At 42.7% G+C, this 24,743-nt stretch overlaps 1 non-coding gene across 1 annotated transcript; it reads left to right on the plus strand.

The window, feature by feature from the left end:
- Window positions 1-23,834: 23,834 nt before the first annotated feature.
- Window positions 23,835-23,940, plus strand: LOC149496882 (small nucleolar RNA R71). The gene has a single exon (XR_016320717.1). It is a non-coding gene; the product is annotated as a small nucleolar RNA R71 (small nucleolar RNA).
- The last annotated feature ends 803 nt before the right edge of the window (window positions 23,941-24,743 follow it).

Consider the following 24,743-nt stretch of genomic DNA (forward strand, 5'->3'; position numbering starts at 1 on the left):
AATTCCTTATGGAGAGGCCGGTTCTCGATAGCAAAATGGCTAAGTGGGTGTCAGTGCTCGTAGCCTATGATTTAAAATTTGTACAACGAAAGGCGGTGAAAGGAGGAGCCTTGGCTGATCAACTAGCAGAATTGCCGATCGAAGACCAAATGCCGGAGGTAGAATTTCCTGATGAAGACTTGGTGAACTTGGAAAGTGAAGTCTGGGAAATGTACTTCGATGGAGCTTCGAACTACCATGGAAATGGGGTTGGAGTCGTATTCAAAACTCCTTGTGGAGAATACATTCCAATCGCTGTCAAATTAGATTTCGACTGTACCAACAATGAAGCCGAGTATGAAGCTTGCATCAAGGGGTTAGAAGTGGCCCTGGAGAAAGAAATACAAATCCTTAGGGTTTTTGGAGATTCCAATCTGATAGCCTCTCAAGCTCTAAGAAAATGGAAAATTAAAGAAGAGCGTTTGGTTCCTTACCTACAACGCTTGGACGAATTGGCTCAGCAATTTGAGGATTTATCTTTCCACTATTTACCGCGAGCCAAAAATCAGTTCGCAGATGCTTTAGCTACTTTAGCCTCTATGGTCAATGTAGAAGGAGACCGAGTCATTCGGCCTCTGACAGTGCGGCTACAGAAACAGCCAGCACATATCATGAATTTGGTTGATGATAAGCCCTGGTATTGGGATATACAGAATTATCTTCAGAATGAAGCCTACCCGGAGGGATCTACCAAAACTGATCAACGGACATTGAGACAGTTAGCATCCGGATATTTCCTCACTGAGGGAGTTCTGTATAAGAGAAGTTGGAACGGCCTGCACCTAAGATGCATTGATGAGGGAGAAGCTCAAACCATCATGGATTCCTTACATAACGGGGAGTCCGGCCCACACATGCACGGGATAGCCTTGGCTCGAAAAATCATGAACCTAGGTTATTACTGGTCAACCATGAAGGCGGATTGTGTGAGGCATGCGCAGAAGTGCCACGAATGTCAAATTTTTGCTAAATTGCAAAAACAGCCTCCGGTCAATCTGAATCCTATCGCTTCACCATGGCCTTTCGCGATCTGGGGCATAGACGTGATCGGAAAAATCCACCCGAAGGCTTCCAACGGTCACCAATTCATTTTGGTTGCTATAGATTATTTCACTAAGTGGATCGAGGCAACCTCTTATTCGATTCTGAATGCCAAGAAGGCAGCACAGTTCGTTCGTACCAACATCCTTTGCAGGTATGGAACACCATTCGAGATCACCACGGATAATGGAGCTCACTTCCAGGGTGAATTTGCTAATTTGTTGAAAGAGACGAAAATCCAACATCATAAGTCCTCACCCTATCGTCCACAAACAAACGGGGCTGTAGAAGCTGCAAATAAGGCCATAAAAGTTATTTTGCAAAAGACAATTAAGAAGCACAAAGCTTGGCATGAACAGTTGCCGAACGCCTTATGGGGATATAGGACTTCAATTAGAACACCTACTGGGGCAACCCCGTATTCCTTAGTATATGGCATGGAAGCAGTATTGCCTATTGAGCTGGAAGTTCAGTCGGCGAGGGTTATCCGGGAAAGCCAGATCAATGAAGCAAATTGGGCTGAGAATTATCATTTGCAGCTCTTGGGTATGGATGAAAAGCGATTGCGAGCAATCCATCAAACTCAGGTTTATCAAAGAAGAATGGCGCGACATTTTAACAAGAGGGTCAAAGACCGGAAACTGGAAGAAGGTTGTTTGGTTCTGAAGGAAATTAGACAACCGGTCATAGATCCACGGGGGAAGTTCCGTCCTCATTGGGCTGGACCGTATGTGTTGAAGAAGATCTTGTCAGGCGGAGCCGTTATTTTGACTGATTTGGATGGCTTGGAATTCACTAATCCATGTAATTTAGATCAGTTAAAAAGATATTTTGTGTAAATTGTAATCATTTGCATAATGTAAAACGAACTACATTAGACCTGATTCTCTTCGAAAAAAAGAAATTATATATCGGAGATATGTAGGCAGCCCTCATTGGGTACGGTCTAAACATTAATAAAAATCATCATTTCATCGTTCTTTCTTCTTTGCTAATAATAAAAAAAAATAATAAATAAAAAAAAATAATAATAAAAAAAAAACCCGCTAAGTCGAAAACCCGAAAGGGCGGCTTAGGCAAAAATCGGGGCCCGCTAAGTTGAAAACCCGAAAAGGGCGGCTTAGGCAAAAGCGGGTAGCTCGCTAAGTTGAAAACCCGAAAGGGCGGCTTAGGCAAAAATCAGTGCTTGAATAAATAAAGTTGGAAAATGCTTGGAAAGCTTAAAAGTCAAATGACACGCCCAATTGAAAGCAGCAAAGGCAAACAGTCTAAAATCAAGCGGAAAACTAGAGAAAGTAGAGTCCACGTCCAAAACATACATCCAAAGTCCAAAGCCAAAATACCGAAAAGAGTCAAAAACAAAAAAAAAAAATCCAAAAAAAAAAAAAAACCCATAGGAGTTCAAGTGGCCCGTCGCCTCCGTGGGGCAATGTCCTCTGAGTCATCCCTAACCGCTAAACTCTCCCCCGCCTCGTCTGTCCGAGGAGCCAACACAATCTCCTCATCAGTCCCAATCCCATCACCAGCGTCAGCCTGAGTCCAACCCTCAAGTGTACTCAGCAATGCGTTCCTCCTTGGCTTTTCCACTGGCCAAACAAAGGCCATGAACCAGGCCCGATACTTAGGAGAAGTCTGAACACCAGCAGGATCAGGTAAAGGCCTAACCATAAGATGGTCTCTAACCCAAGCTCTAAGGACGGCTCGGGTAACTCCCGGAGTGATGGCCGAATCAGATGAAGAGTCATCCACAATTGGGACAGTCTGATCTATTCCCATCTGCCTCATAACGCGCGAAGCACAATACCAAGTACAGTGTGTAAGGCCTAAAAGGTAAACCCGAGCATGACGAGAGCTAACCTGGATAAAGCAGGTGGTGTCATACCAGGGAACAAACCACAATACCTCGTTTGGACCCAATTCAATCAGCCATGAGGTCCATGCGTCAGCAGACGGGTGTGTGATCAAGATCCTCCGCATACGATACTGAGAAGGGTTGTAAGGCAAACGGGTAGGAGCAGCAACCACTTGAAGGTGATCCTTCAACCAAACCTGAGTAATGGATCCTTTCTATTACAAGGGAATGAACCAAAACAATAAGTAAGGAAGAGATGAGAAGAAAAGAAGTACCTGGAGAATAATCGGGGAAACCGTCCAGTCCTCGAAGCCTAAAGCAGCTCTGTCAAGGCTCCTGATAGTTTCTGCTAGCACAATGCCACCAATGCAACTCATGTCCTTCATCTGTCGAATCATAGGGCAAAATCGCAGATCCCCGAAGCCTGGGTCCTTATTAAACAAGAAACCAAATAATAAGCAAAATACAAAAGCCCGCATCCTAAGCCTCATCCGGTCTGGGTCATCTGAAAGAACCTCTGAAAATTCATCAATCAGGGGCAGCAGAATCGCCTTCTGGTCGTCAACAATCATCGCCCTAGCTTGTGGCCGGCTGAATTGAAATAAACCTTCAAATGACCGAACATACCCGACTTTAACTTCATGCCTGACTAAAGGGGCATTAGGGTCACACCCTATGATAGCACAAAACTCCTCGAAAAGAGGACACATCTCCTCCATCATGGCCCCGAACCGAAAGACATGGGCCTCAGGGTCCCAGAATCTGATACAGGCCCATAAAAAGTTCCAGTCGATCACTACCCCCCTAAGGGTAATGATAGGAGAGAGGCCATACCTCTTCAAGTTGATCTTTTCAACTTTGGAGAGACTCCTAGCCCAGCTGTGCATGCTATGATTGAAAGAAGGATTCATTCTTTGGAAAAGATAAACACGGAGAGAAAAGAAGAAGAGAGAAGATAAGGAATGAGTGAAGAGCCGAAACAAAGAACAAGCTTTTATAGGAGAAAATGCACCGAATGAGGGCGGTAGCAGCCGCCGAATTGCCACCGAATGACGGCGGCAGCGGTCGCCAAATTGCCACTGAATGATGGCGGCAGCGGCCGCCACGCATAAAAAAAAAAAAAAAAAAAAAAAAAAAGAATGTATTTTGTCCATAAGCCAAAATGATGAAGTCATCCCATTTTGTTTCAAATACAATAAACATGCATACATATATTTCAATACTAACCAAGTGCAGGTACAAAATAAAACTCAGTACAACGATACAGTACAGAAGCACGGTCAAAGTTTAGTACAGTAGTCAGATAAGAAAGAAAGAAAGAGGAACAGAAAAATTCGGCAACCATGACTTCAGCGACGGGGCCTCTGCCTTCTCTGATCACTGTAAGCCTCACGAGTCCAGGACGAAGACAGTTCTTGCTACATCCCGAGCATCAATTCCATCATTTGATTGATCAATCCGACAGGAACCTACAAAAAAAAAAATGATGAATGATGAAAATGAATGCAAATCAACGTCAAATCTCTTATGAATCATTTTTGTGAGAGATTTAGCAGTTTTTACTTACCTCGGTAATGTCCTCAGAAGGCAGAGCCAAGCGATCCACATGGTTCAACGAGACTTCTCGAAAGGCTAAAGGAGCGTCAGGAGTATGGTAGGAAATGCTGTACGGAAGACGTAAATTGGCCAAGTCTGAATGAAGTGACCCGATGGCCTCTGTCACAGCCCGGGGAGCCCTGGAATGGCCGGCCGAGTGGCTAGGGCCGGCTTGAGATGAACCTTCAGCCCGAGTAGAAGAAGACGGATCAGTCGTAGGCCTCCTCTTTGGAGTCCTACTCGAAGAACCAGTGGCCCGAGAAGAGCGGGTAGCGGGCGGATGGAAAGAAGCTGATCTCTGAAAACTATCAAGCCGCGATCCAATAGGCTGCATCAGAAAGAGTCTGCAGAACTCAGCATAATCTCCCTCCAAGATGAACTCTCCATACGGAATACCCTCAGTATGCGCATCAGTGAGAGTCATCTGCCTGCCCGTTCGCATGTCCCCGGGAGAAGGATAAGGGATGGAACGACAGCTCCTTATCTGAAAGCCTACTCTCTCGCCCAGGTAATATCGTCTCAGGACGGGATGCAACAGGATCACCCTCCGCCGAGACAAGTCGTCCGACCGCTGAAAATGAGGATCAACCTGGATCCAGCTCTGTAGGCGAATGGCCATAGCCCCCACCTCAACCTATAAAAGACACCAATATGTTGATAAATCTTTTTTATTCAACGTATTCGAGAATTACTGAATACATACCTGCGCCGGGCTACACGTATCAAAAAAGGTTCTCAGGTCTTTTAGCGAGTGTTTGTGCCGACTGGTATGAAGGTTAGTTCGATACCATCTCCAAGCCAAAGGTACCAGCCCTAATCCGAGATCCGCATGAATCTGCTCCGGGCGAGTGTAAGGAAAATACTCAAATGCCCAAATCTGCAACAAAGAAGAAACGAGAGTCAAAAGAGGGCTAATAATATAGAAAAATATACAGAGTGTTCTTCGCATTACCTCCCAGAAGTAATAGGTCCCGCTGAGTTTACAGTGGCTCCGACTCAGACCACACATGTCATCATACATACGGCTCAGAATAGCGCCAGCCCAGTCGTACTCCTTGAGATGGGCTAGGTTTTCTAAACTCTTCAAGATAGAAGGATTAAACCTCTCTTTCCTGTTGGACCAAAAGGTCGAAGCAAACATCAGCAACAAAGTGAATCGGGCCACCTGAGTAGCCGTCAGCTCTCCCCGCCTATGTCTAGCATAAATACCGGGAGCTTGGAGATATAGCCAGCGCCTGGAAACACTCAAAGCTGGAATAGCAGAACCTGGCCCGACAATCCGAGGCAGGTCTATACCAATCAATTCCGTCATCCGATCAGGGGAGATCTCTGTCCTCCAGTCATCATATAATTCAATCGTCCGAATACCAAAAGGGATTCCGGTAATAACAGAAAAATCCACAGGGGTCATTGTCATCTCGCCCCAAGAAAAATGAAAAGTGTTGGTAGTGTCCCACCATCTCTCGGCCAAAGCACCCAGCAGCTCCTTGTGACTATTTCGGCCAGCATCAAAATGCCTCAAGTAACCCAGACGGGACGGATTGATGATTGCCCCGACCGGGTGGCTCGGATCCAATATCTCGATCGGGATTTCGGACATAGAATTCTCAGCCACATCCAATTTAATGTAAGGATCCTAAAAGGTAAAGTAATATAAGAATTGTCCCTTGGTTCTTTACTAAGGATAATATCTTAGCATGCATACTAATAAAACAGCAAATATAGAAAATAAAAATTCACATTTTCGGCCACACAGGCCCGAAAATTCACAATTCGGCCGCAGAGGCCCAAAATTCACAAATCAGGCCACAGAGGCCCAAAATTCACATTTTCGGCCACGCAGGCCCAAAATTCACAAATCCGGCCACAGAGGCCCACAAATCACAAATCAGGCCACAGAGGCCCAAAATTCACACTTTCGGCCACACAGGCCCGAAAAATCACAATCAGGCCACAGAGGCCCAAAATTCACATTTTCGGCCACACAGGCCCGAAAATTCACAATCTGGCCACAGAGGCCCACAAATCACAAATCAGGCCACAGAGGCCCAAAATTCACATTTTCGGCCACGCAGGCCCAAAAATTCACAATCCGGCCACAGAGGCCCACAAATCACAAATCAGGCCACAGAGGCCCAAAATTCACATTTTCGGCCACACAGGCCCGAAAATTCACAATACGGCCTAAGGCCCGAAAATTCCCAACTTTAGCCTGAAAAAGATGATAATAATGCCATAAAGGTAGGCTTACCTAGGCAAAGATGCCAGTTACGGAGGCATGAGTGTTAGCGTCCACAAACAAACAGCCCCATTTGTTTGTGGACGATAGGGTGAAGACTTGTGATGCTGAATCTTCTTTTGCTTCAGTAGATCTGAGAATTCGCTCTGAAAGTGAGACCCGTTATCAGTAATGATCTCGAATGGCGTTCCATACCGACAAAGGATGTTGGTACGAACGAACTGTGCTACCTTCTTGGCATTTAAGACCGAATAGGAGGCTGCCTCAATCCACTTAGTGAAATAATCAATAGCAACCAGGATAAATTGATGGCCATTGGAAGCCTTTGGATGGATCTTTTCGATCACGTCTATGCCCCAAGTTGTGAAAGGCCAGGGCGAAGCAATGGGATTCAGATTGACCGGAGGCTGCTTTTGCAGCTTGGCAAAAATTTGACACTCATGGCACTTCCGCGCGTGCCTCACGCAATCTGCATTCATGGTCGACCAGTAATAACCCAAATTCATAATTTTTCGAGCCAAGGCTATCCCATGCATGTGCGGACCGGACTCCCCATTATGCAATGAATCCATGATGGCTTGAGCTTCTCCCTCCTCAACGCACCTTAGGTGCAAGCCATTCCAACTTCTTTTATACAAAACTCCCCCAGTAAGGAAATATCCAGCTGCTAACTGCCTCAATGTTCGTTGATCAGTCTTTTTGGACCCCTCCGGGTAGGCTTCATTCTGAAGATAGTTCTGTATATCCCAAAACCACGGCTTGTCATCGACTAGATGCATGACATGTGCCGGCTGCTTCTGTAGCCGGACTGTTAGAGGTCGAATGATTTGATCTCCCTCTACATTAACCATGGAAGCTAAAGTAGCCAGCGCATCGGCAAACTGATTTTTGGCTCGCGGCAAGTAGTGAAAGGATAATTCCTCAAACTGCTGAGCTAATTCGTCCAAGCGTCGTAGGTAAGGAACCAACCGCTCTTCCTTAATTTTCCATTTCCTTAGCGCTTGAGAGACTATCAGGTTGGAATCTCCGAAAACCCTAAGGATTTTTATTTCTCTTTCTAGGGCCGCTTCTAACCCTTTGATGCAAGCTTCATACTCGGCTTCATTGTTGGTACAGTCGAAATCTAGTTTGACTGCGATTGGGACGTACTCTCCACAAGGAGTTTTGAATACGACACCAACCCCATTTCCATGGTAGTTGGAAGCTCCATCGAAGTACATCTCCTAGACTTCACTTTCCAAGCTTAACAAGTCTTCATCAGGAAATTCTACCTTTGGCATCTGGTCTTCGACCGGTAATTCTGCTAATTGGTCAGCCAAGGCTCCACCTTTTACTGCCTTCCGTTGTACAAACTTTAAATCATAAGCTGCGAGCACTGATATCCACTTAGCCATCTTGCAGTCAAGAACCGGCCTCTCCATAAGGAATTTCAAGGGGTTCGATTCAGAAATGACATAGATCGTGTAAGACGAGAGGTAGTGCTGCAGCTTTGTACAGGCCCAAACTAGAGCCAGACACAACTTCTCTATCTTGTTGTATTTTAGCTCGTATTCCAGCATCCTCTTGCTAAGGTAATACACGGCATTTTCTATTCTTGTATCTTCTGATTGTTGAGCTAGCATTGCACCCATCGCTTCTTCTGTCACTGATAGGTATAATAATAAAGGCTTTCCTAGCCTTGGTGGCTGTAAAACTGGCGGGGATAGCAAATATTGCGTGACTTGGTCGAAAGCTTTCTGGCAATCCTCATTCCATTTAACCGCTACTCCTTTCCTGAGTAATTTGAAGATCGGACCACAAGTATCGGCCAATTGATTAATGAACCGGCTGATGTATTGTAGCCTTCCCAGGAAACCCCGAACTTCTTTTTCCGTCCTTGGTGCTGGCATTTCTAAAATGGCCTTGGCTTTTGAAGGGGTCAATCTCTATGCCCTTCCGACTGACCATGTGCCCTAGAAATACTCCGGATGTAGCTCCAAATAGACATTTCGCTGGGTTGAGCTTTAAGTTGTACTTTCGAAGTCTAAGGAAGAACTTCTCAAGTGCTGTTGTATGTTCTTCAGCTGTTTTTGATTTGACAACCATGTCGTCCACATACACTTCGACTTCTTTGTGAATCATGTCATGGAAGATGGTTGTCGCCATTCTTTGATAGGTTGCCCCGGCATTTTTGAGCCCAAAAGGCATGACCCTATAGCAGTAGGTTCCCCACTCTGTGATGAATACCGTTTTCTCTTTGTCTGGCAAATGCATCATTATTTGGTTGTACCCGACAGCGAGATCAGTCAAGGAGACCATCTCGTGTCCGGCCATACGGTCCACCAGCAAGTCAATATGCGACAGGGGGAAGTCGTCCTTCGGACATGCTTTATTCAAATCCCGATAATCCACACACATTCTGACTTTTCCATCCTTCTTAGGAACCGGCACAATGTTTGCTAACCATGTCGGGTAAGCAATGGGCTCTATAAACTTGTTCTCCAGTTGCTTGGCAACTTCCTCCTTGATTTTCAAGGACCATTCTGTCTTCAGCCTTCTAAGCTTCTGTTTCACTGGCTTAGCCTCAGGGTATACCGGAATCTTATGCACCACTATTGCTGGGTCGATTGCCGTGATGTCACTTGCCTTCCACATGAAATAATCGACAAATTTCTTCAAACATTCACTGACCTGTTCCCTGTTCATACAATCAGATGCAATGTATGTATGTCCATTTTCTTCTTTGCCAATTATTATTTTTTCTTTTTCATTTTTTATTTCATTTATTTGATTATTTTTGCTTGGAAATGCTTGGAAAGATAGACACGCAGGGTAGTCAAGAATTTGCAAGCCTTTATTGATTATGACGGAATCGTCTTCAAAAAATACATCAAACTTGAAATTTGGATCTTCTAGATCCGACACAGACGACTTAGAACTAGAACTGGACTCTGACTCGGTTTCAGACTCGGGGTCAGACTCGAATTCAGTACAGGACTTTGTTACAGATTTTGACTCTTGGTTTGACTCGGGAAGGGGTCTATCAGCAGTGCGATCCTCCTCGGCGTACCAGTTGGTGAGAGGTCCTCCACTTGGCTTGATTAGGTTGAGCAAGTCTCGATTCTCGTCACTTCCGGTGATAACCGCAACCTCGTCAAAGAGACTAGGCTGCATGAAGTCTTCCGCCTCCAGTTCAGTTATGGTTTCGGGCTTGTTGCCCCAGACATCCGAAAATATCTCTAACCCAGGCAGCATTTTCTTAGCAGCCGGGCAGCGGAATGGTTCTTGGAAGCCACGATAAGGAATCGGTTCTCCCGGTTTGCAGAAGTAACCATTCAGAGTCAAAAGGTAAGGCCACATCTGTATACCGTCCTTCCCTCTCCTTCTACCTCTTTTAGCCCGGTCTTCGTCAGTAGGCTCATAGCCTAGTCCATAGGTCCCCTCATTCACCGGACACTCCCAGGCTTGCATTGCGGGGTATGTTTTTCCGAATCTTGCCATAATCATTCCTGGCAGATAGGATATCTTTAGCATCAGAGGCACTATGCAATTTATTTGCACCGTCCCGAAATCAAAGAGAATTCGAGAGCTTGCAGTCTTTCCCTCTATAAACTGCACAGTGTCATATTGAAATCCCGAGAGGGGTAGGTTGGCAGTTTCAGGGTTGACCTTAAAGAGAGCCTGGCCCTTTGGTTTTTTGAGCTGACTGTAGTCATCCCCCTGAATGGTGATAACCTTGTCCTCATAGGGAAACTTGACCTTTTGGTGCAAGGATGAGGGTACCGCCTTAGTGTGATGTATCCAGGGTCGAACCAGAAGCAGATTGAAGCTAGTCGGTACATCAATTACCTGGAATGGAACTTCCATCACAGCCGGCCCGACTGTTAACTTTAGCGTAGCAACCCCCAACACTTCCCTCCGGGTACTGTGAATTGAAGGCATTACAGATGTCTTCCCATGTTTTCATCTTAGAGCGGTCCAGGCTAACAAACCATCTTAATGCAGCACCAGTCAAAGATTGCTGAAACAATTGAGCAAGGAGCTCGCTATTCAGGCCAAACGGGTTGAGGGCACCCACATACATTTTCAGGTGCGTTTTGGGACAAGTGGTTCCATCAAACATATCCATGTTGGGCATTTTGAATTTTGTTGGCAGTCTTGCCTCGGGGAATAAGGACAAGGAGTCCATGTCCACTACTTCTTTGTGGGTTTTGAGAGCAGTGATAGATCTTTCTAGGAGTTTTAGCTTCTCTCTCACTCTCTGATCTTCCAGCTCAGAAGCAGTTTTGGATGGCACATCATCCAGGTTTAGGGTGGGGTTTGTTGGTTCAGCAGCAGGACCCTGATTGGAGGCAGCAGGTCCACTTCCCCCCGCCGAATTTCCATTACCATTCCCATTACCCAATTCAGCTATCAGGGCGGCCCTTTGGGCGGCCAGGGCCTCATTCATTCTGGTCTCCATTCTGGCCTCCATTTGTTCAATGAGGGTTTGGATATCAGCAAGCGATGCCATTGGTGTAGGTAAAGCTGTCGAAGTTGTAGGTGAAGCTGGTGTAGCTGGTGAAGCTGGTGATAGTACTGTAGGTGTGGCTGGCACAGATGTGGGCACTTGGATCATGGGCACCTGTAAGGATAAGGGTAGCTGGATTAGGTACAGTGGTTGGTGTGTCAAGGTAACTGATGTAGATCGACCCTTTTGTCCGACTGTGCATGGATGAGAAGAGTGTTTCATGCTCTCTTTGTGTTTACCCCATGTTTATGATATGTCGTGAATGCGCATAACAACACGTCATAATCTGTTTAATGAATATGATTCACATCATTGGGTGCATACAGTCCTAAAGGATAGGTTCTATAGGCTATGACTCAAATAGAGAATCGGCTTATAAGGGACCCTTGAACCTTGAGTATGGATATACCTAACCACATGTGAAACAAAGAGTTTTGCGTGGGTCCAACGGTACGCATACCCATGGGCCACCCCCAAAAGGATTAGGGGCAGTTTGCGGTAACAGGGAGGACGCTTTGGCTGTCCGTCGACATAATCAATGAGACCTGCCGATCAGCGCTACTTGCTATCCAGACTCAGAAGTTTGAACAGAGAGAGAGAAATTCATTTGAAATTCATTTTTTTATGCAATGGAGAAAAGGATTCTCAATCGTGCAAATAAATCAACAAATTTAAATGTTTTAATCCAATTTGTCAATTAAGTTAAAATTCTCCTCATTCCGTATTCTTAAAGAAAGAATACTGGATTCATGTTAAGGTACCCTGCAAAACAAAGCATATTAAAATAATGCCCTAAAAGAGGGCAGGTTAGTCTATGTAGCAATTGTAGTCCACTTATGCAAAAAGATTACATGAATAGTCCCCAGTAGAGTCGCCAAACTGTGAACCCCTCCCCAAAACATCAAAATGCATATGGATGCATGTGACTAAGGAAGAAATGCACGTGATGTGTGAGTCGCCACCTTGTTTAATTATTTTAGGGTAAACTAGGAAAAAACCCTAAGTGACTCCAATTTTAATTAACCTAAATGCTAGATTAATTGACCCAAAGTTAAAGCATGGTCTACGAACCCGAGGTGGATCCCGAGACTATGTCATGCTAAATGAACTAACCAAAAATGAATGCTTTGCAAGGTGAATGAATGTAATTGGACTAATGAAAGTGTTTATGTGATTTTGACTTGCCGCTCGGGGTTAAATCCCAAACGTGCCTACGTACTTCCGTTTGAATGGAAGATCAAAGTCGACGTAGTTCGATAGGCCTTTTTAAAAGGGCTTTAAATGGGATGCTTAATGCATGAGTGTGTGTATGCTTTGTGCATTTTGTTTAGGCATTTTGCTTGAAAATTGATTGATTTAGGCATTTGATGCCAAAAATGTTGATTTTAATGGCTTTTAGCCAAAAAGAATGATTTAGGCAAATATTGCCAAAAATTGATTGATTGGGCGTTTGTCGCCAAAATGCTTGATTTTAAGGCTTTTAGCCAAAAGATTGATTAACTTGAAGGCTTTTTTGCTGAAGAAGGTTGATTTGAGCAATCTATTTGCCAAAAGATGATTTTTTAGGCGATTGTCGCCAAAATGATTGATTTAAGGCTTTTAGCCAAAATAAGTTGATTAATTTAAGGCGTTTTGCCAAAGAATTGATTTAAGCGATTTGTCGCTGAAAGTAGTTAATCTAATTTATAGGCAATGTATTTGCCGAAAATCGATTAACCGAATTGTAATGTAGGCAATTTATTGCCGGGAAAAACGTGTTTGAATTAAAGCTTTTTAGCCACAATTATTGATTAATTGGATTTAGGCCAAATTTGTTCGAAATAAAGGCGATTACACCATAGCTATTAATTAACTAGGTATTTTAAGCCAATATTGTCGGGTTTAGGCTTTAATACCACGATTATTAATTAACCGGGCATTTAGCTTAATCATATTTTAATTGAGGCGATTTACTTGCCTATGTGATGATATGAATGCATTTATGCAGTTGTACAATTATTAGGAGTAGAAGAGAAGCATGCATGAAGTGCTAAAATTAAATAGGCAGAGTTTAACTTACGTACCTGATTTAATCGTCGACCGCTTCTTAACTCCAGGTTAAGCTCCTCGTCGAGGGAATTTTAATTAATTTAATTTTAGTGACCACTTAACAAAGCAGGAAAGCGATAAAACTAAATTAAAATGCAAGAAAGCAGTAAAGAATCGCAAGGAGCGTAGGGGAGAAGGAGCGTCCGTCAACACAGACTGAGTGACTAAAAACGGAGGCCCCGGGGCCAATTTTATAGAAAAGAGGCGACCCGAGGGCAGTTCTGCCCGCCCTGGAGGGCGGACGTGCCCGCCCTGGAAGGCGGGCGTGTCCTCCCTGGAGGGCGAGCGTGCTGCCTTTTGAGGGCGGGCATGCCCGCCCCCCAGGGCGGGCGTGCCCGCCTAGTCCGCCCTTTGAGGGCGGTCATGCCCGCCCTCCAGGGCGGGCGTACTAGCCCCAAATGGGCAGGTGTGCCCGCCTGGGCAGGGCGGGCTTGCCCGCCTGGGATGGTCAGGCGCGCCCGCCCTGATGGGCGGGCGTGCCGGCCTGGGTCGGGCAGGTGTGCCCGCCCGGTCCGAGCGGGCGCGCCTGCCCTGCTTGGGTGGGCGTGCCCGCCTGGCCCGGTCGGGCGCGCCCGCCCTGCTAGGCGGGCAGGCCCGCCTTGGTAAGGGCGGGCACATCTACCCGTGCCTTGTTTTTTCGCTCCAGAGGCTTTTTTGGGAGTTCTGGACCTCCAAAAAATATTCCGGGACCAGTTCTGTGATCCTCACAATTTTCCTGACGTTTCAAGTGCCATATTGGTATACTTCCGGCGAACTTCCAAAATGGCCTTCGGTCCGGCCGGACTGTTTGCAGTTCGGGAAAATGGGCTTTTGAGACTCAAAATTTGAGTATTCACAGCCTCTCACCAACTGGTACGCCGAGGAGGAGCGCGCTGCTGATAAACCCCCTCCCGAATCAAACCTAGAGTCTATAATCAAGTCTTGTACTGAGTCTCAGACTGACCCCGAGTCTGAAATCGAGTCAAAGTCCAGTTCCAGTTCTGAGTCGTCTGTGTCGGATTTAGAAAATGCAGATTTCAAATTTGATGTAATTTTTGAGGACGATTCTGTCATAATCAATAAAGGCTTGCAAATTATTGACTACCCCGTGTGTCTATCTTTCCAAGCATTTCCAAGCAAAAATAATGAAATAAAAAATGAAAAGGAAAAAATAATAATTGGCAAAGAAGAAAATGAACATACATACATTGCATCTGACTGTGTGAACAGGGAACAGGTTAGTGAATGTTTGAAGAAGTTTGCCGATTGCTTCATGTGGAAGGCAAGTGACATCACGGGAATTGACCCGGCAATAGCGGTGCACAAGATTCTAGTATACCCTGAGGCTAGGCTAGTAAAACAGAAGCTAAGAAGGCTAAAAACGGAATGGTCCTTGAAAATCAAGGAGGAAGTAGCCAAGCAATTGGAGAATAAGTTCATAGAACCCATTGCCCACCCGACGTGGTTAGCAAACATAGTGCCGGTTCCTAAGAAAGATGGAAAGGTGCGAATGTGTGTGGATTACCGGGATTTGAATAAAGCATGTCCGAAGGACGACTTCCTCCTGCCGCATATTGGCTTACTAGTGGACCGAATGGCTGGACACGAGATGGTCTCCTTGACCGATCTTGCTGTCGGGTATAATTAAATAATGATGCATTTGCCAGACAAAGAGAAAATGACATTCAGCACAGAGTGGGGAACCTACTGCTACCGGGTTATGCCTTTTGGGCTCAAAAATGCCGGGGCGACCTATCAAAGAATGGCAACGACCATCTTCCATGACATGATTCACAAAGAAGTAGAAGTGTATGTGGACGACATGGTTGTTAAATCAAAAACAGCTGAAGAACATACAATAGCACTTGAGAAGTTCTTCCTTAGACTTCGAAAGTACAATTTAAAGCTCAACCCGGCAAAATGTCTGTTTGGAGCTACATCCAAACAGACATTTTGAATGTCGCGCTCGCGACTTCAGCTCGCGCCCGCGTATACGAATGTCGCGCTCGTGACTTTTCTTTGCAAATCTTCTAACTCTCTTTTCTAATTGTCGCGCTCGCGCTTGTGAATGTCGCGCTCGCGACTTTGGGCCTGCCACTTAGCACGGCTAGGGCGTGCTAGAAGTCAAGTGCCTTGTGATATAAAGCTCTTTTCTGCGCCAAATTCCTGTAATTTTCTCTTAGATCAAGCGGATTAAAAGTCAAGGAAGCTTTTGAACACAATTATACTAAAAGTGATTTAAAAATCGAGTTAAAGCAATAAAACTTACTAAAATTCTAATAAAAACTATATTAAAAACACTATAAAATTTATACTTATCAAAATTCCCCAAACTTAAACCATTGCTTGTCCTCAAGCAACAAAACTAAAAGAAAAATAATTTGACGACACTTAGTTTAACATGGTTGGAGATGATTTTAATAATCTTTCAAGATATCATGATTAGTAAACAAGTGAATAAACTCAATCGTTCTCCATGCTAATCATACTTAAGCTTGATTTTTATTTTTGAATAAAACACATTCATTGAGTAAAATACAAGTTTAAAGAGATTGTCAACACTAATACTTATTCGAATTATGATAAACAGGACATGAATCATCTAAAGCATTTAAAAATAAGACAATTGATAGAGCAAAGGTGGCATTCCCATATGCAGAATTAGTCATCCTTTCTCCACGATTTAAATGCATATGATTAAAAGATCAGAAGGTCTTTATTTTGGGTTGTAACGGGGCTTTCTTGGTGTAAACTTTGCTTAATCAGAGAAAGGGAAAAAATGTAGACAAAAAGTACAAAAGAATGTATAACTTTCAAGATTCTATTTTAATTAAACTTTTTCCAGTTCTAGGGAGTGTCTTGTTTTGAAACTTTCTTACTAGCTAGAGGCATCTTGGACAAGGTCTTTTCTTAATATTTTTGGCACTTTTCTTCCTTGCCTTTTTCTATTTTTTTCTTGAATTCTTTTGATTGCTTTTCATGTGCCTCTTTCTTGAATCTTTCTTCTTTTCTTTATTTGCTAGTATTATTTGATGAATTCTCCCTCTTTTGTTGCTACATTCTAGTTAAAAATCGAATCTTTCAATCATACAATCCTTTGTACTTAGGGTAGGAAAATTGAATTTTGGTTTTAATGGCTTGGTTTATTGAGGGTGAAGAAGAAAAATTTACGGTTTTTAGGCTTCAAAGTTTGTTTCAAGAGTCATATTTTTAATTTAGGTGGTCTAGGCTAAATATAGGTTTCAAAAAAAAAATTGCCTAAATCATCTCTTTCAAAAAGTAAACATTTAAATTTTTCGCCTCGAAGGGATTTCTAAGTTTTGTTCTAGGAATGCCGAGGTTTAAAATACTTTAGAGTGAAACACACCTATATATCATAACTCTCATAAAAATCAGTGTTTAAAACTCTAGAAACAAATAATTTAGATCAATGAACATATTTAAATCAAAATTTCAAATTCAAAACTTAAATATGCTAGAATTGAGAATCAATTATGTTTAACACTTATTACTAGATATGAGAATCTTCAAGCTTACTTGTAATCATTCCAACCATGTTAAGCAAAAACAACAAAAATTTTTAGCTAAAATTCCCTTCCCCCAATTCAATCAATCACATTGTCCCCAATGTGTATAAATTCCCCAAACTTATTTCATTACTTGAAGAAAAGCAGTAAGAGAGAAGAAGAAAAACTTACCAACATTGTATTGAACAATACAATAGAAAGGTGGTGGAAAGTGTCTTAGCTAAAGGAGCAACTAAACATTAAGAACAAAAACTACTAAGAGGTTATAAAAATTCAAATAACAAATAAACTAAAGTGAAAGCAACCAAGACAATGTATTAGAACAAAAGAAACATAAACAAAAACAGAAAAGAAAAGAGAAATCCATCAATTTTCTGGTGGTGGGGGTGGCTGCAGAAACTGGAGGATGGTCTGCAGTTGTCCTTGCATGGTATCCATCTTAGAATCAAGACTGCCATTCATGATCTCAATGGACTGGAAACGGTCTGTGATCATTGTTTCCATTCCGCTAAGGCGCGTGTCAAAGAGGTCCATTCGAGACATCATCCTTGCAAGGACTTCATCATTTGACATGTTGGATGTGCCTTGGAACGATGGGCCAGCACCCGATGTACCTGCACCAAAAGAAGAAGGAAAAGGAGGAGGATTATCCTCTTCCATGTTAGCTCCACCGGCTGCCTCTGCTCCTGCATCATCAGGATTAGCCTCTGGGGCGCCTACTACTTGATATGTATCCCCGACTTTTTCAATCAGTTTCATATGTATCATAACATCTAGGTCCAGTCTAGTACTACGCCCTCCTCCTATACTATCATAAATTGGCCTAGCCGGGTTCCAAACCTGTAAGTATCTAGCAATCCGAGTTACAAAACATCCCACCATTATGGCCCCCTTGTCGGCTCCAGCTACCTTTCCAAATTTTTGGCAGAGCCAATAACCAACATTCAATAAAACCCCATTCTCAATAGCCCACAGAAAATAGAATTCGTTCAAACTTAGCACCCCATCGCTTTCACTCCTTCCAAAAATGGAATTAGATAAGAATTTGTGAATGTAGCGCAAGGAAGGTTTTTTTAATTTGGATGCTTTAGAATATCTAGGATTGTAATTCACTTCACCTGTCAAATTTTTCCAAGTATTACGCGCACTAAAATCACTAGATATTTGTATCTGGGTATTGTCTGTAGGAAACCCAAAAATGTGGCTAATTTCATTCACAGTTAGTTCAAAGTCTTGACTAAGAAGCCTAAAGTTAACCCTGCTTGGTGGTGAATTAGGCAATAATGGAATAAAAGCGCGATAGGAACTTAGAAATTCTAGAGTTAGAGGGGCATAGACTAAGTCCTTCATATCAATAAATTCCCCCCATCCTATTCTCTTAAGAGGGTCTAACACAATATCCCTAAGACCCACTTGCGCTAAGGCAGCCTCATCAATAAATCTATTCGGTAGAATAGGCCGAAGAGATAATTTTGTGTACCTTTCTTGTTGATCGGATGAGGCGAATTCGAATGGAAGTGCAGGAGGTGAAGGAGGTTGAGGAGCCGTGGAAGATCGCGTAGTTGCGCAGTTTCGAGCAGCAATGGAGGATGCGGGTCTGCTACGTTTGTATCTAGGAGGCATTGTTGGAGTTGATTATGTGAAAATTTTGGGTGGAAAGTGTTTGATTTGAGAGAAAAAGGAGAAGAAAAGAGAAAGTTTGGGAGAAAAGAAGTGACGGCTAGGGCGTGCGGGGTGGAAAAGAGAGAGTTTGAAAGCGTGCTCTTCAAAGAGGGGCGCCAATTAATAAGTTGGTCTGATCGTGGCACGGCCGTGCTGATGAGCACGGCCTGGGCGTGCTCTCCTCTGACCTGCAAAACAACAAAAGTGGCGTACCTGGCACGGGCGTGCTACATAGCACGGCTTGGGCGTGCTCTTCTCTGCCTCTCGAGTTCTTTTCGCACTCGCGCATGTGAAAGTCGCGCTCGCGTATTTTGCTGGCAAACGTTCTGCCTCTCAAAAGTGCTTTCTCGCGCCCGCGTATATGAATGTCGCGCTTGCGACTTCAGCTCGCGCCCGCGTAGATGGAAGGTGCGCTCACGAGTTTTTCTTGCAACTCTTCTGACTTTCTTTTCTAATTGTCGCGCTCGCGCTTGTGAATGTCGCGCTCGCGACTTGGGCATTTTCCAGTAACACGGGCGTGCCACTTAGCACGTCTAGGGCGTGCTCTCCTCTGACCTTCAAGTGTGTTAATCTCTTTTCTATGGCACGGGCGTGCTGATGGGCACGCCTAGGGCGTGCTCGGTTCTGGATTTCCACTTTTTCCTACAAAAACTCTTAACTAAACAAAAGAACGCTTATGGAGAAAATTTGGGATTTTGACAAATAAAATAGGGAATAAAAATAAATAAATGGACGAAAATTTAATAAAAATAGATGGGTTGTCTCCCATGAGCACTTTCGTTTAACGTCGTTAAGTTCGACGCACTTATCTGAATTTAGGCTAAGCAAGACCAATTGTAGTCTTGATGGGTTCAAAGGTTTCATTATAATAGCTTCTCAAACGTTGAGCATTTACCTTGAAACTTCGATTCGACTTACCATCCACTATTTCAATCGCGCCATGAGGAAAAATTTCCTTGATTGTGAATGGTCCAGACCATCTAGAGCGCAACTTACCAGGAAATAACCGAAGTCTAGAGTTATAGAGCAACACTTGCTGGCCTACCTTTAGATCCCTCATGATAATGCGCTTATCGTGCCATTGTTTAGTGCGATCTTTATATATTTTAGCACTTTCATAAGCATGGAGGCGCAATTCATCCATCATGTTTAGCTGTAACAAGCGTTTTTGTCCCACTTCCTTGGCATTAAAGTTGAGAAATTGAATGGCCCAAAATGCCTTATGTTCTAACTCTACAGGAAGATGACAAGCCTTACCATACACCATGCGATATGGAGACATACCTATAGGCGTTTTGAATGCCGTTCTGTAGGCCCATAGAGCGTCATCTAGCTTTTTGGACCAATCCTTTCTTGATTGTCCAATAGTGGTTTCGAGGATCTTTTTGATTTCTCTGTTAGTGACCTCTACTTGTCCACTGGTTTGAGGATGATATGGAGTACCTACACGATGAGTGACACCATATTTTGCAAGAAGGGAGTCTAAATATCGATTACAAAAATGCTTACCTCCGTCCGTGATTATCGCCCTGGGAGTACCATGCCTTGTAAAAATGTTTTTCTTGATGAAGCTCATCACACTTTTGGCATCGTTATTTGGAAGAGCAACAGCTTCTGCCCACTTTGACACATAATCCACCGCCACTAGAATGTATTGATTTGAATAAGATGGTGGAAAAGGTCCCATAAAGTCCAGACCCCATACATCGAAGATTTCGACTTCAAGGATGCTGTTCAGGGGCATTTCATGTCTCTTCGAAATGTTACCTAACCTTTGACAACGATCACAAAGACGAACATAATTATAAGCATCTTTAAAAAGATTAGGCCAATACAAACCACTTTCTAGTATACGCGCAGCTGTCTTGTTTGCTCCAAAGTGGCCTCCACATTCCATTGAATGGCAGAATTTAAGGACACTTTCTATTTCAGTTTCCGGTATACATCTCCTAAAGAGCTGATCACTACAATACTTGAACAAAAATGGCTCCTCCCAATAGTAAAATTTGATATCATGAAAAAATTTTTTTCTTTGTTGGTAAGAAAAATTGGGAGGAGGAATTTTGCAAACAAGATAATTAACTATGTCAGCGTACCAGGGGGTTTGAGCATTTGCTACTAGAAGAAGTTGCTCATGAGGAAAGCTTTCATTGATTTGTAGCTCGCTTGTATCTTCCTCCCCCAATTCAAGCCTGGAAAGATGGTCAGCAACGAGGTTCTCGGTCCCCTTTTTGTCGTGAATTTCGAGGTCAAACTCTTGCAATAGAAGTACCCAATGAATGAGTCTCGGCTTTGCATCTTTCTTCTCCAGCAAGTATTTAATGGCAGAATGATCTGTGTAGACTATTGTTTTAGCTCCAATTAGATATGCCCTGAATTTGTCAAAAGCAAAAACAATAGCTAGCAGTTCCTTTTCTGTAGTTGCATAATTTAATTGTGCATCATTCAATGTGCGACTTGCATAATAGATAACATGCAACTTCCTGTCTTTTCTTTGTCCAAGAACAGCTCCTACAGCATGATCACTAGCATCACACATGAGTTCAAAGGGTAAAGTCCAATCTGGTGTGGTGATGATCGGGGCTGAGATTAACTCCTTCTTTAACCTGTTAAAAGCATCTAAACAATCTTTGTTAAATTCAAAAGGAACATCTTTAACTAGTAGATTGCAAAGAGGTTTAGTAATTTTTGAGAAATCCTTTATGAATCTCCTGTAAAATCCTGCATGCCCAAGAAAACTTCTTATGCCCTTCACTGTGTTAGGGGGAGGTAGTTTTTCAATTACCTCAATTTTTGCCTTGTCTACTTCAATCCCCTTTTGAGAGATTTTATGCCCTAGGACAATACCTTCACTAACCATGAAGTGACATTTTTCCCAATTTAACACAAGGTTAGTATCTTCACATCGTTGCATCACTAAAGATAAATTATGAAGGCATGCATCGAAGGAAGAACCAAATACAGAAAAATCATCCATGAATATTTCAATAAATTTTTCCACCATATCAGAAAAGATGGACATCATGCAACTTTGAAAGGTTGCAGGGGCATTGCATAGCCCAAAAGGCATTCTCCTATAGGCAAAAGTGCCATAAGGACAAGTGAATGTAGTTTTCTCTTGGTCTTCAGGGGCTATAAGTATTTGGAAGTACCCTGAATAGCCATCTAAGAAACAATAAAAAGGATATCCTGCAAGTCTTTCAAGCATTTGATCAATAAAAGGAAGGGGAAAGTGATCTTTGCGTGTTGCTTTATTTAATTTTCTATAATCTATACACACACGCCAACCTGTGACTGTTCTTGTGGGGATTAAATCATTGTTTTCATTAGAAATAACAGTCATACCTCCCTTCTTTGGAACAACTTCGACAGGACTCACCCAATTACTGTCTGAAATTGGATAAATGATGCCGGCATCTAAGAGTTTAATAATTTCAGCCTTGACTACCTCTTTCATGTTCGGGTTCAATCGCCTTTGATGTTCGATTGAAGGTTTGTAGTCTTCTTCCATCAAGATTTTATGCATACACACACTTGGGCTTATTCCTTGTAAATCCGAAATAGACCACCCTAATGCTTTCTTGTGCCTATGTAGAACCTGCAACAACCTTTCCTCTTGATCAAGCGTTAAGTGAGAAGAAATAATAACAGGAAAAGAGTGGTCCTCACCTAAGAATGCATGTTTTAAATGAGGTGGAAGTTGTTTCAGTTCATGCTTAGGTGATTCCTTTTCTTTTTCATTTAAGATGCTTGATTCATTAACATTATTTTCAACATGCAAAGTGGTCTCCACACATTCATCTACTACGTCAATTCTAAAACAGTCTCCATGATCCATAGGGAGTTTACAAGATTTAAGTACATCAAACACAATCTCTTCCTGTCCAACTCTTAGAGTCAACTTACCCTCATAAACATCAATTAATGCTCTTGCAGTTGCAAGAAAGGGCCTTCCAAGGATTAGAGATCCTTCCCTGTCTTCATCAATATCAAGAATGACAAAATCAACAGGAAAGATGAATGTACCTACCTTTACAAGCACGTCTTCTACAATCCCTCTAGGATATTTAATTGAACGATCTGCTAATTGCAAAGACATCCTTGTTGGTTTGAGCTCTCCCATACCTAGCATCTTAAAAACTTCATAGGACATAAGATTAATGCTAGCACCCAAATCTGCCAAAGCCTTTTCAAATTCAAGATTACCAATGTTACAAGGGATAGAAAAACTTCCTGGATCTTTTAACTTTGGAGGCAGTTTGTTTTGGATAATTGCACTGCACTCCTCGGTTAACATTACCGTTCCTTGATCATCAATTTTTCGTTTCTTGCTCAGGATATCTTTTAAGAATTTAGCATAACTAGGCATTTGAGCAAGAGCTTCAGCAAAAGGAATATTGATTTGGAGCTTCTTAAACACATCCAGAAACTTGAGGAAGCTCTTGTCATCTTGTGCTTTCTTTAATCTTTGTGGAAAGGGGACAGGGGGAACATAAGGTTTTACCTTTTCTTTCTCCTCTAAGTCAATGATAGGCACCCTTGGTTGTTCTTTTACTTCCTTTTCTTTCTTTGGTGGTTCATCTAATTGTTTGCCACTTCTCAAAGTGATAGCCTGCACTTGTTCTTTTGGATTCTTTTCAGTATTGCTAGGTAATGTACCTTGAGGTCGAGATGCCATCATGTTTGCAAATTGCCCCAATTGCATCTCCAAATTCCTGATTGCAGCTTGCTGGATTTTATGGTTTTCTCTGGTTTCATTCATGAATTCCATGTGTGATTTAGAAAAAGCAGTGAGGAGGTCATCATGGGATTTCTTTTCTGGAGGGTGGAAACCTGGTGGTGCATTCAAGGCATTGTTAGGATTACCATAGGATAGATTAGGATGATTCCTTAACCTGTTATCATATGAATTTGAATAAGGGTAATTCTTTCTTCCTTGATTCATCACATAGTTCACTTGCTCCAAAGTTTGTGGATTTAAAGAGTCCATGATGCATTCCCCAATTCCATGTTGTCCATTGCACCTATCACAAATTTGCATAACAGCATTCACAGGGTTAGTAGTTAACATGTCCAATTTCCTTACCATGTTATCTACCTTGGCATTAAGTGCTGTAATGGCGTCTATTTCATAGACTCCTGCAGTTCTTCTTCTTTCGGTATTATTTTGGTAGTGGCTGTTGCTTGCCATCTCCTCTATCAACTCATATGCTTCATCAATACCTTTCTTTTCAAAAGATCCACCTGCAGCTGCATCTAAAGTGATTTTAATATTAGGAGATAGAGCATTATAGAAAGTTTGTACCTGTAACCACTTGGGCAAACTGTGATGCGGACACTTTCTTAGCAAGTCCTTGAATCTTTCCCAAGCTTCATACAAGCTCTCTTGATCATGATGAGCAAATGTCATTATCTCATTGCGCAACTTGGTGGTTTTTGAGGATGGAAAGAATTTAGCTAGAAATTTTTGAGCTAATTCATCCCATGTGGTAAAACTTCCAGCGGGACATGATTGTAACCATGCTCTAGCTTTATCCCTAAGAGTGAATGGAAAAAGTCTTAATTTGATTGCATCTTCAGAAACACCATTTTGTTTGAATGTGTCACAAATTTCCAAAAAATTGGTGATGTGAGCATTAGGATCTTCACTAGGCAAACCTCCATATTGGATCGAGGTAGAGAGCATTTGGATAATTGCAGGTTTAATCTCAAAGTTATTAGCTTCTACCCTAGGTCTTGTAATACTTGAGGTTGTCCCATTCAGATTAGGTGTTGTATAATCCCTTAAGGTACGGATCGGATGTTAAAGTGGTGGTCCAACTACGTTTTCGTTTCTGTTTTCGTTTTCGTTGGCCATGTCTGCTTGTTGATCGAGTTTTATTTCTCTTGCTTTTCTTGCAGCGTTGTGCCTACGAAAGGTTCTTTCAATTTCTGGGTCAAAGACTAAAGGTTCAGTTGTCCTTGATCTTCTTTGCATAAAACACCTGGAACAGCACTTAAAAGAAAATTAAATAAAAACGAAAGAGTGTCGAAATTAATAACAGGGTAATTCGTATTGATATTGATACGCCAATCCCCGGCAACGGCGCCAAAAAAACTTGACAGCGTTTTTCGCAAGTGTACGAAATCGCAACAAGTAGTATAGAGTAAGAAAGTATCGTATCCACAGGGATTGTTTATCAATTACCAAAATTATGTTAACCTATTATTATTTAGACGATGATAAAAGGA

Source organism: Jatropha curcas, chromosome 4 (assembly GCF_041381405.1).
Source record: "Jatropha curcas cultivar XTBG-Jc1 chromosome 4, XTBG_Jcur_1.0, whole genome shotgun sequence".
NCBI classification, from domain to species: Eukaryota; Viridiplantae; Streptophyta; class Magnoliopsida; order Malpighiales; family Euphorbiaceae; genus Jatropha; species Jatropha curcas.